This window comes from Lotus japonicus, chromosome 6, assembly GCF_012489685.1.
Source record: "Lotus japonicus ecotype B-129 chromosome 6, LjGifu_v1.2".
Classification (NCBI taxonomy): domain Eukaryota; kingdom Viridiplantae; phylum Streptophyta; class Magnoliopsida; order Fabales; family Fabaceae; genus Lotus; species Lotus japonicus.
Window position 1 is genome coordinate 41,737,386 of NC_080046.1, and position 15,074 is coordinate 41,752,459.

Consider the following 15,074-nt stretch of genomic DNA (forward strand, 5'->3'; position numbering starts at 1 on the left):
TTTGCAAGCCTAGGGTACCTTGTTCTACGAAAAATTGGTCATTGAGAATGTCTTTGAGAGAGAACTTGAGTTGTAGTGTTCCTTTAGGTTTTCTAGATGGCAAGGATTAAGTCTAGGTATTCAACTAATAGATTCACCTAGGCTAGGGATAGTTAGGTAGATAACTCTCGGCATCATAAGTGAAATGTACCTTTACATAAGTGATTGAGTGGAAACAATTAGAGAATTAGGTGAAAATGCAATCTGAATGCGTGTTCTTCTTTGTTACCTCCATAAACTTTCTTTTACTGCTTTCATTTATATTCAAAAAGCATAAAACCAATTTTATCAAACATCTTTCTATTCGCTTGAATCGATATTTAACTGGTGGAACCGATGTTCACACAATCTCTGAGGACGATAAACTCGTATCTGCTTTGCTATGATTGAATCATAAAGGTTAAGCCAAAAGCAGTACAACTAGGATAAAACCTTTATCAAATTTGTAATCATATCAAGTTATGCAATCATATCAAAATTCAAGGTAACCTTAACTCTACTAAAATACTAGTTTAAAGATAAGAGCTGCCGAACTCTTTATGAACATTAATTTGATTGTATCTCTAGTCAATGTGAGATTTCTAAATGGTCCCTCTGTTAAGAGGAAAATTGTTCAGGAAACTGATGGGAAACTTTGAACATCACTCCCAACAATCTAAATGTTTCTAGAAGTAACATCTATGATTTCTTCATTATCTAGCAATATTGTGATATTTGATATATTAAACACAAAATGAAAAACATTCTCATCTGGAACATTTTTTATTTGATTTTGGATCCGATCTGATATTAACAAAAGCAAATACGCGTAGACTTTTACAGAATAACATACTAACCAAAATTGTTGCTTTAATAATGATGTTTGATAAGGGATGTTCAAGATCACTACGCTTTTGCAGCTCCAAAAGAACATCAACAAGGTCTTCCTCTGCTTCTTCAGTTTCTTTTTCTTTTCAAATTCTTATCTCTATGACTTCTTATAGAGCCGTGTATAAACATTTTGGAGCCTAAGACGAAAATGTTAGAGTGAATTCTTTTTAACAAAAATTTTAAAAAATTTAATCTATCATAAATTATTAATTTTTGCATTTTGGATTTTGCATAACAATTCTTACTTTTTGATCTCCAAACAGTGTTGACTACCACCAACAAGAGGAAACCAATGATTGCAGATATGGAAACTTGAAGATCCAACCCCATACTTGCTATGGAAAAGAAAAAGGCTAGTTAGCTAGAATCATGTCATGACTACATACAATCAGAAGTTAAATCTAAACAAAAAATATCCGTGTTACTTCATTGCTTGGGGTGATTCTATGGTAGTGTTTCACGTGGAGCATAAAGACTTTTAACAAGAATATAATGGATAGATGCACCTATTGGTCATCTTACTTAATTCGATAGTTGCATTTTGTTTTCTTTTAGTATCCCATCACTTTTATGAGAACACTGATTTGGATTGACTTTTTGAGGTTTTACTATGTCCATTGCATTCAAACAAATGTAAACTGCCAATTCTAATGCTTAAATTGATAATAAATAAATAAATGGGAAAACACAAATTAGTATATATGTTATATCATGAAACAAAAACAATGATGATTGCATCGGTCGATGTTAACGAGTTAAAAATTAACACCATGATTAGTTTAGCAATAATGTTTTGTTCACCAATCAATTCCACCTCCAACTTGGGAAGTAGTGAAGAAATGAGAGAAAAATAAGTGATATAATATGTGATGTGACAGAAGATGCAGAGAGAAATAAAAATGAAAAATAAGTGAAAATGAGATGAAAGAGAACCGAGGTGTGTATAAATCATTACTCTTAGTTTAGTGTTGACATTATGATTGATGTTAAAAAACTTAAAATTAACGTGTTTTTGTTGGCACGCGACAGACATAAATTACTAACATTGGTTAAGTCGACCTTATATGTAAGACCCAAGTTTTTAAACTTATGCCAAGTGAATAAAATTCTTATTCGCGATTAGGGTTGATGTATCGTGAAGGGAAAACCTGAACAAGAGTTTACTAAATGAAATAAATTTGTGAAGGAGAAAGTTCAGGAAAAGTCTAAGGATTTCATCAAAATCGATAAAAAGGTATAGCACGATCGATATACGCTTAAACCTAGGGCAGAAACCCTACTAAATAGCTAGTTTACACTTAAAGTCACGATGGAAATTAATTTCAAAAATCTTCAGAGAAAGGTTAGAACTTCTCTTATTCCTTATACAACAATCGTTTCAAGGCGAAACCCTAGGATCTACGAACGTCCGATTCCAATCCTCGGAAGTTTGCCGAAACTAGAACCCTGATAGTTCAAAACCCTAAAATCAACAGTCAATGAAGACTTTTTCTATTCGGAGCTTCAAATGAAGATTCCACACGCGTACACCCATTTCTCTTGATGATTTCAATCTTTCTTCAGAAGGAAGTTTTCTCTTCCGACATTCAATGCAAAAAGTAACTTATCGGGTAAAATAGTTTTACACCGACTTTGCATTAGTCACTTAAAATACAAGGAAACCTCTTTTGAGTTTTGGATTTATGTCGCCAAAACCTATCTTAGAATTCACGGAGAATGAAGCCGGAAAAATCAGAATCGCGAAACTTTCATTTTCCCGCGTTTTTCCAACCTCTATATATAGCAAGAATGAGAAAAAATGGCAAACTTCACCATTTTCTCTCTCAAGGCCGCGAGCTTCATTGGAGGAGGAGGAAGAAGAGATTTTCTTCATTTCTTGCTTGATCGTTGATTCAACAGTTGCTGCTTGAAGGTATCGAGGTATAGTCGCTAATCCTTACCTCTGATCGTCTTTTCCATAGCTTTTCTCTATGTCTTTCTATGCTCCTAGTTTTGAGGTTTTTGCAAAACTATCCTGATAACTTCATTTTTCTATCTAAACATCTTCCCTACGTGCCCAAGAGTATGTTTAGCTAATAATACTGCGCCGATTCTCGAAAAACTACCGTCGAGTTTCAATTCTGCTTAAAATACCCATTTTGGGACAAAGCTTCGTCCTTTGGGCTGAAAACTATCGCCTTAGCTTAGTGCTAGTAGGATTAGTTGTCATAAACGTCGTTGGTGACGTCCCCATCCAATTTGTTTTTCGAAATTTCAGTTTTGAAATTCTGAGCTACAAATATTGACCAAAATACCCCTGCGACAGTTTTCGATCCGATAATTTTTCCGAGTTTAGAATACCCTTAGTTACGACTAATAATAACCTAGGAACCAAGTTTGATCGAAGAAAAATCGACCCACCTAATTACCAATAGTGGCCGAGCACCCTAGGGGGGGAGGAAGAAAATTCTTGTTTCAAAAACTTGTCCTTTCGCGCTAGATTATCGTACCTCAGAGTATATACTACTTCGTGTAACCTTAGTGAGTATTGATTACTGAGTTTCTGATAGTTTTTGATGGAATTCTGTGGTTTTACTCTAAAGGTTCTTTTGAAGAATTTCCTGAAGATCAAGGAGCACATTGTGAAGGAACTTTCGAGGACAATCCTGGAGAATCTACAGGTGAGGGCTACTCACTGAATCCTTAGTTAATGCTTAGGGTCGACGCATTCGACATTGATTTACTATTTATGCACTTGTTTGTGTTTGACTGGAAAAATGTTTTCTGAGGCTTCGGCTGACAATGTAGATGATTCATCTACTGACTGTTTTTGAGATTGAATTACATGGTACGTGCTAAGTGGGTAATCTAGGATGTGTGATGTATGTTTTATATGCTAAGTGCTACGTGATTATTCTAGGATGTGTTGATATATGACATGTTTGTTGACTGTGCTGATTTAATTATGTCTTTTCACTCATATCTGTGGTACTGAGGAGTGAGAATAGCGGGCAGGTCATGCCGATTTTATTTTGAGACTTTGGGGAAAGTTTGATAGGACGAATGAGATTCGGGCCTTGTTATGGTTTTAATGGATCGAGACATTCTCGGGGAGTTAATTGGGATTATGGGATGTTGAAAACTCATAAGATTTGCGATAAGACTAAAAGGAAATTATTTTGTAAGGAAAACTCATAAGACATTAAACAACCTCTAAATCTTTAAGTAATGATAATAATCTCGAAAGGAAAGCTTAGGAGTAAAATCTTAGTTTTGGGAAAGCGAGAAGTGTCGTCGGATCCAAGTGTTGAGAATATTAAGAAGTTCTGAGTATGTTGATACTCTTGTGCTCTGGGAGCAGTTGTGTTGTTGGGCTATCCGAGAGATAAGCCGGGAAACGGGTAGTTTCCGAGTATGTTGATACTCTTTGCTCGTTGAGCAGTTTTGACCATCGGATGGAGATGAGTCGGATGATTTGGAGATCATCATGAGTTGTTATGTTGTTGTAAAGAAGTGTCTTTTGTCGCAGAATCGACTTTACCTTAGGGTAAGCTTTTAGAGACATTAATTTAGCTAGAACACGTGGCGACGTGTCGAGTGAGGTCGGAGACGTTGTTTGGCTAATCATTTCGCATCCATGCACCATTAATGAGGTATTAACACGAGACAGACTTCGGACCTCGGTGGATTCCAAAATGGTCATAAGACCCGGATTTCCGCGTAAGAGCGCTATTAGGCGACTCTTAGTAGCAGACCAAAATGGCAGACCTTCGGGTTTTATGCTGATCTGACTACCGTTGTTGTTGGTATAAGAGGCACGCGGGCTGAAATGGTCCCACCGTGGTTGGTGCTAGGGCTGATCCGTTTGATGTCCATCCTTTCCGAAATGCATTTGGTTAACTGGGTTAACCGTCATCAGCATTTCATGCAACACGCATACTGACTTAGTTGCTGAGTGTGATTGATAATTGTTAATCCTATTTGATGCATGCTATTTGTCATTACTGTCGTTACATTCATTATGGAATATACAACCCTAGGATGCTATCCCTAGCTATAAGCCTAAGTGGCTATTCTCTTATCTGTATCTATCGGTGCTATTACTTACATAATTCTTTGGAGTTGACCCTCGCGTCTTCTGTGTGTGCTTTGGCGGACTACGCCTATTGTCAGATGTCTTTAGCGGATTGGTTCACGATGGTCCACCCTTCGGGGGGGACTAGATATGAGATGATAGATCAGGATGACCCCGACGCGTGGGTGGTTGACCCCGCTAGCCATCGTGCGACGTACTCGGGGAGGATCATGGAGGATCGTGTGGACAGTGGAGGACATTTGATGGAGGGAGTGCTGAGGAGGTGCACTATCAGTTTCAACTTGCCGCCCGGAGTGCATTGCGGACCAGGAGTAGGAGCGCCACCACCACCGTCGTCTTCGGATGATGAGGACCCCTTAGAGGAGGAGCCTGTGGGAGTGCATTCTTCAGAGTCCAGCACACCCACCGTTGCTATCATTGATGATCATGGTTCGGGCCCTAAGCCCGAGAGGCCAGCACCGGAGCGCATTGCGGTTGCGAGAGGAGGACGGGTAGTGTACGTAGACTTGGTCGTTCTGGATTCATATTCAGACGACGATCATGCTAGCATGTAGGTTTTAGTGCTGGTGTGAGCTCCTCGAGATAGGATTAGTGTAGGAGTAGATTCTTAGCTCTGACCATTATTTGTTTCTTTGGGGACAGGGCAGTTTCCCACCTATAGCTTTTTGTGTGGTTTCTTTACGGGGAATCACAGAGAGTTGGTTGGGCTAGGAGGTCTTGTTTCAGGCCGATTGGGCTAACTTATTCTCGTTTTTGAGGTTTGTGTTGCGGACACTTCACCTTTACTTTGGTCTGTACATATTGCCTACGGGCGTTACACTTTTCTTCTTCCGTCACTGGAGGTTACTCGTGACGAGGTTGCTACTTACAGCGGGGGCTGTAATTTATATTGTATATTAGTTCTGTTGTCTTTCGCACTTGAGTTATATTTATTTCAGTCTTGTTTATATTATCGACAAAAAAAATATTCACGTTTTCCGCATTAAGTTTATTTTTGGTTACTAAAGTGACGCCACCGAAATCGGGGTGTGACATTATACATGTGTCATGATGGCTGACGGCTATCATCCTTCACTTAGTTTAGTTGTGTAGGCTAACTTGAACCTTCACGATGTAGCGTCAGTCCAGTAGGAAAATTGTGTAAGAAAATATAATAACTGCACAACATAACATAATGTAAAAAATAAAAAAATTTACCGGAACAATCTAAATGTATAGAAATAGGTAAAAGACTAATAATCTCAAATGTATTTATCTGAGAAAAATGATGTTTGTGTATGTAAATACTATTATTAAAAATTTAAATACATCATATAAGTTTTTCATTCTTAAACACACTTGAATTAGTTTTTCATATCTAAATCAAAATTTATTGTCCCCAAATGATAATTCAAATGGTAAGAGATGATCATATATTGGGTTGAGAGGGAGAGGTTCAGAGATCAAATATTGAAGAGGATAATTTATCTTTCCGATGTAAAAAATTAAAATTTATTAAAAAATATAAGGTTTAATTTCAACACAACTATAAATGAATTAAATAATGAAGATTCTTTTTAATAAATTTGGAAAAAATAGAAAAATCAAACAACTTCTACTAAATAATGATGTCAATGTTAAAACAAACAGACAATAACATTATATAGAGAAAGGGAAAAAAGAGATAAAATAGAATATTTAAAACAAAAGTAGATAAATTTTAATTGTATTCAATGTATAAATATACGTACAATTGTACAAAGCCAGGGGGCACATTTTCTTTACCGTAAGTCATGGGGGCAACTTTTTTACACAGGGGCAATCAAATCAAATACTTAGCATTATAATTTATAACTAAGTAATACTCCCTCCATTTCTTATTAACTGTTCACTTTAAAGAAAAAATTGTGTTTCTATGTATCTGTTCATTTAGAGTTTCAAGAGTGCATTAATTGATGTTTTTCCAAGAAATGTCTTTACAGAAATAATAAATGAAGAAAGATAAAATACATTCTAAAGAGTTATATAAGAAAACAAATAACACTTTTATGAAAATCAACACAATTAATTGGTTTCCTTAATTTGTGTGAACCTTCTCTTCTTCCTTGACAGATAAATAGGAACGGAGGGAGTATGTTTTGTTTCAAATCAAACAAGTAAATTTTGGAATTGAAAATCAGGTGGGGGCATTTGACCCATGGTCTTGTATGTGCATCCGTGCCTCGATGCACCTATTGTTCATCTTACTTAATTGGATACTTGCATTTTTTTTTTTTGAATCCCATCACTTTTATGAGAACACTGATTTGGATTGACATTTTGAGGTTTTACTATGTCCATTGCACTCAAACAAATGTAAACTGCCAATTCTAATGCTTAAATTGATAATAAATAAATAAATGGGAAAACGCAAATTATATATCATGCAACAAAAATGATGATGATTGCATCGGTCGATGTTAACGAGTTAAAAATTGACGCCAGGATTAGTTTAGTGTTGACATTATGACTGACGTTAAAAGACTTAAAATTAACGTGTTTTGTTGGCACGAGACAGACATAATTAAATTACTAACATTGGTTAAGTCGACTCTAAACCAACCTTATACATGTGTCATGATGGCCGACGACTATCATCTTTCAGTTAGTTTAGTTGTATAGGCTAACTCGAACCTTCACGTCTCACGATGTAGCGCCAGCCAAGTAGGAAAATTGTGTAAGAAAATATAATAACTTTACAACATAACATAATGTAAAAAATTAAAAATTTACCGGAACAATCTAAATGTATAGAAATTGGTAAAAGACTCACAAAATAATCTCAAATGTATTTATCTGAGAAAATGATGTTTGTGTATGTAAATACCACTAGGTAGTTACCCGTGCGATGCACGGTCACTAATTTTATAAAATTAAAACATTTATAATTTACTAATCTAATATATTTAATAAAATATAATTAATGTTTTATCAATCAAATATACTACACATTAATAACACAATTGATAAATATCGTAACTTAATTTAATAGAAAAACAAAATATAATCAAACTAAAAAAAAGTTATCTAAAGAACAGATTGTAATATGTTAATTTTTTAAGAGTTTAATTTATATGCACTGACGATGATCAGTTTTTTTTCACCATCAATCAATCATATTAATAATGATGTGAGAAAATATCTATCTTTATTTAATTTCATTAATTCGCGTGACACATCCTTGAAATCTGATTGTTTGACGGTATAACAAAACTTTACATCGTCGGTGCATTTTCTTTTTTTCTCTTTTTTATCTCCCTAAGTTTAGATATAGTTCTATTCCAAGAAAAAAGTTTAGAGATAGTTATTTAAATTATAATAATTCTAGTCATTTTATTTTTATTAAATACAAGTGTCAATGACTAATTGTCCCATATTTAATTTAATTTACATCTCACCCAAGTACTAAGTGATTAGTTTTGAAAAGGGTGTAATATATATATGAATGTTTACTACAAACAATTTGATACCAATAACCAATTTTATAATAATAAATTTGACATTCAATTTAATCAAAAGAAAAATATATTTGTTAATGTTACAATTCAATTTTGTAATTAAGTAAAAACTTAAATTGTTGTAAAATAATACTAAATAACAAAAAAATATAATTGACAACCAAATTTTACGTTAAAAAATTAAAAAAATTGAACACCTTATTAGATAGATATTATTCAAAACAAATAGATTTCAACAATTAATTCTTTTATTGCATTAAAACAGCATGAACATTTATATAATTCGCTAAAATTTCATTATTACAAAAGGTTATTTACTACAGCTAAAACAGCTAAATATCATATATTATTCTTTGGTTTTTTTTTGGTTAAATTATTTGGCTTTCAAAATAAAGAAGGTTAAATATCATATATAACATCATTTCAAAAAATATCATATATAACATATAGAATAAAAAAATAAATGTACCAAAAAAATGACACAGAGGTTCAAAAAAAATAGCATGAAATCGTTTATCAAAAACTACCAAAAATCGTGGCCCAACTTACTGGGCCTACATCCTGCTCGCCTACATCAGGGTGCAGTTTAACAAAGGAACCCTAGAGATTACTCCTAATCTGAACACGGCAAAGAATTAGGGAGCCGCCACATCCAGAGCACGTCTTTCACCAACCTCAAAGGTATGTTATCCATTCCTTTCATGTAAATTCATCAAAAGACTTGCCTGCTACATTCTGTTTTTGATCTTCAATTCTTGCATTCAAATGTTTTTCTAACTTCGGATTTGAAATCCCAATTAAAATGAACCCAATTTGTAGGTTTTCAAGTAGTCCTCTTGATGAAAGAGTCACAGCTAACTAATTTTTTCCTTAATTTAGTGCATAAATTACCAGCGTTAAACAAAAGGACTACATCACCGTTATACTTACCAATTTTGATACCCTGCATGTCGTTTTCTACGTATCACATTACCCCAGAGTATAACCTTTCTCTGGAAACCTCGAAAATCGATTATATGCCATGGCCCAGCCACATGCACTTTTACAGTTTAATATTATTGTTTCTACAAATAGGGTAAATTTATCCTAACTTGGTGTTTTCTTCTGGAACCATGTTCTATTATTTGAGGTAAAATTCAATAAACTTTGTTGGCAGATAGTACCCTTTATTGGTGATGCAAATATTCTAAAATTTTGTCCTTATTAAGACCTGTTTACCAAGGAAAATATCAAATGACATTACATTGCTAATAGCAGAAAATCCCAAATTTTTTTAACCTTAACAAACTAAGCAATCTTACATAAACTTTGGGTCTGCATTTGTCTTATATTTTTTCAGTACATGTTTAAATACTATATCATCTTACTTGGACTCACATCATTTGAAGATTCTACTCTAAAATACTAATGACATATTCTAACAGTTTTGCACTTACACTTATTTGTTCTATATATTTTTAGATATGTATCCACTACGCTTACGAAATCAGCACAAAAATCACAGAATTTTTGTGAGGCAAATATATCCATATCGGGTAATTATATACAACTTTCATTCTATTTATTATATTTCTATACCTTATACCTGGTTTCTTTAGGTGTACTATGTTCAACTTGTTGACTTTCTTTTTTCTCATGCAATAATTTAGCAAAACATGGTCATACCACGTTGGTTTGCAACCAAACATGGACATGAATTGCAAAATGGTGCTGTCTGTAACACCCCGATTTCGGTGGCGTCACTTTAGTAACCAAAAGTAAACTTAATGCGGAAAAACGTGAATATTTTTTTTTCGATAATAACTAAGACAAGACTGAATTAAATAAAACCCAAAAGCGAAAAGTAATAGAGCTAATATACAATATATAAACAGCCTCCGCTGTAAGTAACCTCGTCACGAGTAAACCTCCAGTGACGGAAAGAAAAGTGTAACGCCCGAAGGCAAAATGTACAAACCAAATCTAAAGGTAAGTGTCCGCAACACTATCCCTCAAAACTGAGAATAAGCTGGCCCATCGGCCTGAAGCAAGACCTCCTAAGTCCAACCAACTCTCTGTGATTCTCGTAAAGAACCACACAAAAAGCTATAGGTGGGAAACTACCCTGTCCCCAAAGAAAACAAATGATGTTCAGAGCTAAGACTCTACTCCTACACTAATCCCATCTCGAGGAGCTCACACCAGCACTAAAACCTACATACTAGCATGATCGTCGCCCGAATCTGAATCCAGAACGACCTAGTCTATGTACACCATCCGTCCTCCTCTCGCTACCGCGATACGCTCCAGTTCCCGCATCTCAACCCTAGTTCCTCCCGAAGGATGAACCATCATGAATCAGCCCGCCAAAGACATCTGACAAAGGGCGTTTGTTCGCCAAAGCACACACAGAAGACGCGAGGGTCAACTCCAAAGAATTATGTAAATAATAGCACCAATAAATATAGATAAGATAATAGCCACTTAGGCTTATAACTAGGGATAACATCCTAGGGTTGCATATTTCCACAAAGAATATAACGACTGTAAATCACAGTTAACATGCATCAAGTAGAACTAACAAGTATCAAACACACTCATCATGTAGTCAGATCAGCATAAAACCCGAATATCGTCACTCTGCTTGGCGACGGAACAAACCGACAACGTCACTCTGCTTGGCGACGGAACAAAACAACAACGTCACTCTGCTTGGCGACGGAACAAAACAACAACGTCACTCTGCTTGGCGACGGAACAAAACAACAACGTCACTCTGCTTGGCGACGGGACAAACCAAAGGTATTGCCACTTATAGGCTGGGCACCTCGAGACGGTCGTAACACTAGCCTCGTGTTTAACCATTTCTGCTCGGGCGTCACTTATCACCTTTGGCTATAGTCAAGACGGTACAAACTCTACATGGTCTGACCATTTCTGCTTGCTATGCCGAACATCAACAGGCACGATACAACTCTACATGGATGATCGTTACCTCCTGTTGTGCCAGGTATAGTCAGGACCGATCCAACTCTGCATGGCTGATCGTTACTTCCTGCTATACCGAAGTACTCTGCTTGGCACTTCATCACGACACATAGCTGCTCCAACAGCACCACAACACACGCTGCTCCAACAGCACAATAACACACGCTGCTCCAACAGCACAACAATAAACGCTGCTCCAACAGCACAACGACAACATACTCAACACTTGGATCCGACGACACTCCTCGTTTTCCAAAATTAAGATTTCGCTTCCCATGCCTTCCTTCGAGGTTGTTATCATTACTTAAAGATTTAGAGGTTATTTAAGGTCTTATGAGTTTTCTTTATAAAATAGATTCCATTTTGTCTTATCGCGAGTCTTATACATTTGCAGGATCTCCCAATCCCAAGTCGCTTCCAGAGGATGTCTCGATCCACTAAACAAGATTAAGGCCCGAACCTCGTTCGTCCTATCAAACTTTCTCAAAACTCTCAAAATAAAATCGGCATGACCTGCCCGCTATTCTCACCGTTCAGAAACTCAGATTCCAATACAGAGCATATTTAAATCATCACAATCAACAACATGTCATATCTCAATAAATCGCAATATTAACACTTAGCACTTAGCATATAAAGCATGCACCACACATCCTAGATTACCCACATAGCACATAGCATGTAAGTCAATCTTCAAAAACATTCAGTAGATGAATCATCTACATTGTCAGCCGAAGCCTCAGAAAACATTTTCCAATCACACACCATCCAGTGCATAAACAGTAAACAATGTCGAAACATCGACCCTAGGCATTAACTAGAGATTCAGTGAGAAGCCCTCACCTGAAAGATCTCCAGAACGATCAACTAGTGCTTCCTCGCACTCAAAGTGTTGCTCCTCGGGAAATTCCTCAAAAGTTCCTTTAAAACAAAATCACAGAAATACTATCAGAATCTATCGAAAACTAAGTTATCGATACGTACTAAGGTTACTCGAAGTAATCTATACTCTAAGGTACGACAATCTAGCGCGAAAGACAAGTTTTCGGAAAAAGGAAATTTCTTCCTCCCCCTTAATAGGGCTCGGCCACTTTGGCTAATTATGGGGCTCGATTTTTCTTCGATCAAACTTGGTTCCTATGCTTTCATCAGCCGTAACTAAGGGTATTCTGAACTCGGAAAAATTATCGGATCGAAAACTGTCGCAGGGGTATTTTGGTCATGATTTTTAACTTAGGATTTTCAAAACTGAAATCCCAAAAATAAAATTTTGCAGGGACGTCACCAACGACGTTTATGACAACTAATCCTACTAGCACTAAGCTAAGGCGATAGTTTTCAGCCTAAAGGTTGGAACTTTACTCAAAAACTACATAAAATGGGTATTTTAGGTTCAAATTGATTCCGGCGGAATTCCGGCGACATAACGGAAAATCTAATCCGGCAGAAGTGATCTTGGGCATACATAGAAGAGGTTTAGAATCAGAAATGAAAGATTCAGGATAGTTTTGCAAAAACCCATAAACTATCCGCTCAGAAAACTCTACAGAAAAGCTATGGAAAAAGCGATCAGAGGTAAGGATTAGCGACTATACCTCGAAACCTTGAAGCAGCAACTGATTGATCGACGATCAAGCAAGGTTTGAACAAAATCTTCTTCTCCTTCTTCCTTGATGAACTCGCGGCCTTGAGAGGGAAAATGGAGGAGTTTTGTGTTTTTTTCTCACTTGCTTGCTATATATAGAAAATGGTAATTCGCGGGAAAATGAAAGTTTCGCGAATCTGATTTTTCCGGCATCATTCTCCATGAATTCTAAGATAGGTTTTGGCAAAGGAATTCCTAAGCTAAGAAGATGTCTCCTTGTATTTTTGGCAATTAATGCAAAGTCGGTGCAAAGTCGGTGTAAAACTATTTTACCCGATAAGTTGCTTTTTGCATCGAATGTCGGAATGGAAAACTTCCTTCTGAAGAAAGATTGAAATCATCAAGAGAAATGGGTGTACGCGTGTAGAATATCCATTTGAAGCTCTGAATAGATAAAGTCTTCATTGTCGAGAAATTCTAGGGTTTTGAAATACCAGGGATTCGGTTTCGGCAAACTTCCGATGATTGGAATCGGACGTTCGTAGATCCTAGAGTTTCGCCTCGAAACGATTGTGACATATGGAAAAAGAGAAGTTCTAACATTTCTCTGAAGATTTTTGGAATTAACTGCCATCGTGCCTAAAAGTGAAAATTAGCTATATACTAGGGTTTCTGACCTAGGTTTAAGCGTGTAACGATCGTGCTATAACTTTTATCGATCATAATGCAATCCTTGAACTTTTCCTGAACTTTCTCCTTCATAAATATATTTCATTTAATAAACTTTCGTTCAGGTTTCCCTTCACATTACATCAACCCTAATCTTGAATAAGAAGTTTATTCACTTAGCATAAACTTAAAAACTCGGGCCTTACATTACTACCCTCCAAAAAGAAAGTTTCGACCTCGAAACTTAAGGGTCAGTAAAAAGTTCTGGATATTATTCCTTGATCTTTTCCTCTAACTCTCACATAACACCGTCCGTGTCTTTATTCCAAAAAAATTTTCACTAAAACACTCTGCTTTCCCTTCGATTGTTTCACTCTTCTAGTCCCAATGTTGACCAACGGCGTCTCAACAGACATATCATCTTTCAACTTGCCGAGGTTTAACTACAATCATCAATGATAACACCACTAAAACTCTTACTCAAATATGATCTCCAGCTTCTGAAGTCAATCTTTACCCTAAGATTCTCATTCCACTTAGCAAAATTCACTCGGTAATCTCTAGCTCGTATCACCAAAATCCATAACAAGTTTCATTCACTCTTAGACTTTAAGCAACTTGTCCAAATATGAAAACCTCAAGTGTTCATCTTGATACTAACACCTCCCTTTTCTGTAACTTGATCACCATCTCGTCAATCAACTTCTTAATCCCTCTAACAAATTCTAACCAACTTCGAGTCCTAGAAACTTAAGACAACAGTTCATAGACTTAAAACCTAAACCTTCACCAAGTTTGGACCTCTAATGTCCGTTAATTCTTCAATGCTTCCTAAATGAATATCCATTTCTTCAAACTATATCTCCTTCGCAAGAGAACTTATTCTTAATGCGAACTTTTTCCTCCCAGCTCGACTAATCCTCGATCCAATCAAGTTAATCTTACCAATCCTTCTATCAAAGTCCATAGCCAGCTCTGATTCCGAATATCACCCCCTCAATATTAAGTTGATCAGGCCTAATACATCGAAGGTGAAATTTAGAAAAACCTACTGGATCAGTCAATGAGTTCCTATCATCCAATAGTCACAAATATCTTGATATTAAATCCTCAATAATGTCGCTACGGAACTACACACTCTCGACATCATACGTATACTATCCATACGAAATCTCTCTAAGATTCATTCTTTTAGCTTCAAGCTTCTGGTCAAACGCATCGGTACAAGACTACTTTCTAGGCTTAACGTGTTATCTTACACCTCGTGTACTTCTATAGCTAAAATACGAGCTACGGTCAAATAAGGTATTAATAGGCGTAATAACTATAAGGTCAACGCTTAGCGGTAAAAGCAAGTTCAGACGTGTTGCACACGCTACGGGGGTAATGGAAT